Raw genomic sequence first — 4,846 nt, forward strand, 5'->3', positions numbered from 1 at the left:
ATATCAGTATTTGGATTAGAAAAATGTTTTGTTCAGTTCGTATGGTTGCAACAGCTCTTATGAAAGATATAAACATCCCTGACCTGACTGCGTAACTGTTGAAGGTAGACCTGGTTCTGGATTCCCGAGTCAGAGTCTTCCAGTTGTCCACATCCTCACAAGGCCGGAGAAACGAGGGGAGATTTCTGTTCTGGAAAGGAGTGAGTGGACGGAACAACTGGTTTGGAAACACGACATACTGCGCCTGCATTTACAGAAGCAACGCACACAGGGAACGTCCTAGCGCCATCTGGTCTCCCACACACGCTTGGGACTCACAGGCGGGGACCCGGGCCTGGGCCATCCCTGGTTGTCAGTGCCCAGCATGGGGGGCCTGGGCGGAAGTCACGCAAGTCGTTGATCTTCCCGTCCGGCACCTCCAGGAAGCTCTTCACCTCCACCTCCAGGTGGCGCTGTCGGGATTTGCTCTCCTCAGCGTCTGTCTTTAGGGAACGCGCTTTGTCTTCCAGGTTTTGATCTTCTCTGCCGCCTCCATCTTCTCAGAGACACGGTCGCGCTCTGACCTGAGCTGAGGTGTGAGTTCTCTTTGTGTTCGGAGATCTTCCAGCTCTGCCTCCTTTTCTCGGAGCTCGGCCTCCAGCTCCTCCATCCTCCTCTTCAGCTGCGTGTTCTTCTCCTTCTCTCTGTGGACATCACGGCCTCTTCCTCTGCTCCGCGCTGGCCGCCGACTCCTGCAGCGCCTTATATTTACAAGGTAAGAAGTAATGTTATGGTTTGTGAATACTGTATACAATTACTAAGATAATTAAGAAATGATTAAGATAATTATCATTTGTCACCTCAAAGTTTTATCATTTATTGTGACAACCGCATTTGAAATGACCATTATTTAACAGTAGTTAAATGAACAAATATAAATCAATTGATGTAAACAATTAAAAATAAAATCAATAATGAAATAGTCTAATATTTTACATTTAGCTCATCATTAAGTTTGATTCTTTAGGACATGTTTCTAGAATTATTTTATTGTAATGTTTATTATTAATTCCTACACATTATGCGTAGGTCTGTGCATTTATACATTTTTCTTTGTTTTTATTTGTTTATTTTTATTTTTTGAGATGGAATCTTGCTCTGTCGCTCAGGCTGGAGTGCAGTGGCGCCATCTTAGGTCACTGCAATCTATGCATTCCGGGTTCAAGTGTTTCTCCTGCTTCAGCCTACCGAGTAGCTGGGATTAAAGGCACGTGCCAACACGCCCGGCTAACTTTTGTATTTTCAGTAGAGACAGAGTTTCACCGTGTTGCTCAGGCTGGTCTCCAACTCCTGGCCTCATGTGATCCGACCACCTAGGCCTTCCAAGGTGCTGAAATTACATGGCTGAGCACCGCGCCCGGCCTGTACATCTTTCTATGATTATAAATTTGTGTCCCTATAGCTTTATAGCTGCTGATGTCAGCACATGTTAATAAAACTCTGGAAGAATCGGTGCAAATAATTAGAAATGTTTATTTCATGAAGGTGTATACTTAAATATATATATACTTTGTTTTAAAAATTACTAAAATTTAAATACTAATGATAATAAATTCATAATAAATCCAAGTAATAAAACGTCACAGCCTAGAATTCTCCAGAGTCCTGCAAACACAAACCTGACTTCTCCAGCTAATGAGAAAGGAAACCTCTCCCTGCACCTGCTCCTGGAACCTGTCCCGTCCTCAGTGGGTCCCAACCGCCCCCTGGGGGATCTGCGCGCCCCTGTAGGGAGGTTTGTTTCTGGGCTCACACTGACCTCCCCTCACTGTGTTTCTGGCACAGTAATACACGGCCATCTCCTCTGTGTTTAGGCTGCTCATTTGCAGATAGGCGATGCTTTTGGAATCATCTCTTGAGATAGTGAATCGGCCGTTTCACAGACGTGGCGTATTCTGTTGTTCCACCATTAGCTTTGTTTCTCATGAAACCTACCCACTCCAGCCCCTTTGCTGGAGCCTGGTGGACCCAGCTCATGTAGTGGTCACTGAAGGTGAATCCACAGTAGAGTCTTAGGGACCCCCCAGGCTGTTCCAAGCCTCCCCCAGACTCCACCAGCTGCACCTCACACTGGACACCTGCAAACACAGAGACACCAAGGTCAGAAACTGCCACACATAACCACTGTTTCTGTCACTCATGTCCACTCACACTCATGATCTCTAGTTCTCCATGAATTACCTTTCAAAATAGCTACAAGGAAAACCCAGCTCAGCCCAAATTCCATGCTTAGTAGTCTGTGTTCAGTGCTGATCACCAAGTGGAAACTACTGGGAATCCCAGGCTGGGGCTCCTCTCCCAGAGCTGCAGGGTCAGGGCTGGGCTGGTTTTATCAGCAGAGGGAGGACGGTATTTGCATGTCTCCTACTATATGGCAAGCACTGGGATGGGATGCCTGAGAAGACAGTCCCCAGATGAGATGACTGTCCCTTGCAGGAGTTTGGTGACAATGATGGTATTTGGAAAATATGCTGTCTTATAAAATTATGCTGTGATAAACACTTTAAAATGATCACCCTATTTTATTTTTACATATTTGTGTAAATTATGTTTTATCAGAGCCAATGGTTTCTCCATGTATGCTCAGTATGTGTCTAAGAGCTGATATCTGGGATGGGTAAACCCTGGTATCTGGGTCTGTGCTCCTCGTCACTGGCCCCAATTACTCCCTGAACCAACTCCAGGACAGAGGTGGACGTGCCTAGTGTGGTTTGTGGAACCTATTTCCTGTATTGAGAACATGTGTGATTTTGCTGCATTCTAGCATTCACCTAAAAATATGGTGAGAACCAGGGTTCAGGCAGATAAATTCTTAAGTATTTCTGAAATTTAATATACATTTTTTCTATTATTCTGTCACTCCTTCTTTGTCTAAGTTTCCATGTGTGCCTTGTAATGAATTTTATAAGTTTTAGTTTGGAGAAAATAAACTTTCACATATATAAAGTGTACAGTTGATAAACATGATGTAACCATCATCGTTATCAAGGTTGACAAGAAAATTCTTAACATTTCCTTTTGTTCTTCTATATTCTTCCTCCTTTTCCCTTTCTTTCTTCTACCCGTTTCCCTGACAACTACTCATCTTTACATTGCTGCAGATTCAGTTTAATTCATCAGAACTTAAAAAATGAAATATCATAGTATATATTCTTATTTGTTTGGCTTATTTTAGTTAGCATAAATAATTAGATATTTTACCTTGTAGTTATGTATATCAGACATTTACTTATTATAAATGCTGGGTAGTATTCTAGCAAACATTTACCCTAATTTTTTTTTATTAAGCAGCTGAACAATATTTGAATTTTTTTATCATTCTGGGTCTTAAAAAATCTACTACTAAGCTTGGAAATGTATATAGAAAATGAATATATTTGTCTTATTTTTTAAACTGCATCAACAATAACAGATAAACATGGAAGATGAAACTTTGCAAATTTTCTTTAATACTTTGGATAATTACAGTTTCAAAACTAACAATAAATCTCAAGTTTAGGGAGAAGTAAGTTCTCGTAGTGATTAACAAAGCCAGGGTTTGAAATTACCTGTGGCAGAGTCTGGAATATGAAATATAGGCTCTTCCAATAAAAAAATACAAATATATATTGGATTGCTTGAAATTGAGTGTGGTAAGTGTTTTGTAGTGTGAAATTTTAAGGAACCACATATTAAAAGCTAACCTATCCTCTTGAAACCCTTTCCCTGAAGAAGGGGACAGTCATAAAAATCCTTTCTCGAAGTGTCTGTCTGGGAGAAAAGAAGAGCCCACACTTCTAAAATGTATTCAGATCCAATTCCTTTATTTCCACTACAGAACTAAGAATTTGCTCTGCCAAGGCAAACCATTGAAACCAGAATCCTAGGGACACTGTTTCAACCCCTCAGAAATTGAGATGGGAACAGAGGTCCCCACCAAAGGTCCATTGAGAAGCAGCTCCTCTCTATATATTATGGAGTCAGAGCCTTAGTCTGCAGGGCAGGGCAGCAGAACTGGAAGGTGGTGGTGTCAGTGGAGGACACTGGAGCTGTGGGAGGGAGCACCTGGGGAAAGCAGGAGGGCACTACCCCAGAGGAAGGAGGAAGAACACACAGACCAGCATCTCATCTGGCGGAGGGTGAGAAATACTCGCAAGGTCACGCCCAGACTCAGGGTCACGATGCCTTCCTAGGAATACGGACCCAGGAATATGGACCCTTTAGCCTAACGCCCTTCACCAATTGAGAAATTGTCAGTAAATAAAACACTTGAATACACTTGTTTCTTAATGAATAACACTTAAATAATAAAAGTGGTGGTTATGAAATAATAATTTATATCACTAATACAAATTTTCTTTTAGGATATAGTCCCCTACCTGATGTAAATCAGCTCAGAAGGCAGAAGTTATTGCACTTAGTAGACCTTGTAAATTAACCAAAAACCAGGATTAAATACAGATGTTCTACAGTAGCGCAGAATTCTAAAATGTGCTGCAGGCAGAGGAAGTTTTTAAATCTTCTGGAAGCCCCATCAAAATAGACCACAAGAAAAGACACTTTTAAATGAATTCCTGCATGTTAGAGACCTGACATATGAATTTGAAACCAAATGAAAATAAAGAGAAAAATGAAACACTGGTATGAAAACTGGAATAATGTTCGGGTGCATCATTACATCAAACACTCAATCTTAAGCTGGTATGTAATATTATCTAAACATGGAAGGCATCGCCGTTGTTCACATCATACAGAATCAATCCCAATCACAATATTCTGGATATGTTGATAAATTGGCATCTTTAAATAAAAAATTATAAAACTTTAA

At 41.1% G+C, this 4,846-nt stretch overlaps 1 pseudogene; it reads right to left on the reverse strand.

The window, feature by feature from the left end:
- Positions 1–484: 484 nt before the first annotated feature.
- LOC111533282 overlaps positions 485–4,846 on the reverse strand; it is a 21,353-nt pseudogene continuing 16,991 nt past the window's right edge.

Source organism: Piliocolobus tephrosceles, chromosome 6 (assembly GCF_002776525.5).
Source record: "Piliocolobus tephrosceles isolate RC106 chromosome 6, ASM277652v3, whole genome shotgun sequence".
Lineage (NCBI taxonomy): Eukaryota > Metazoa > Chordata > Mammalia > Primates > Cercopithecidae > Piliocolobus > Piliocolobus tephrosceles.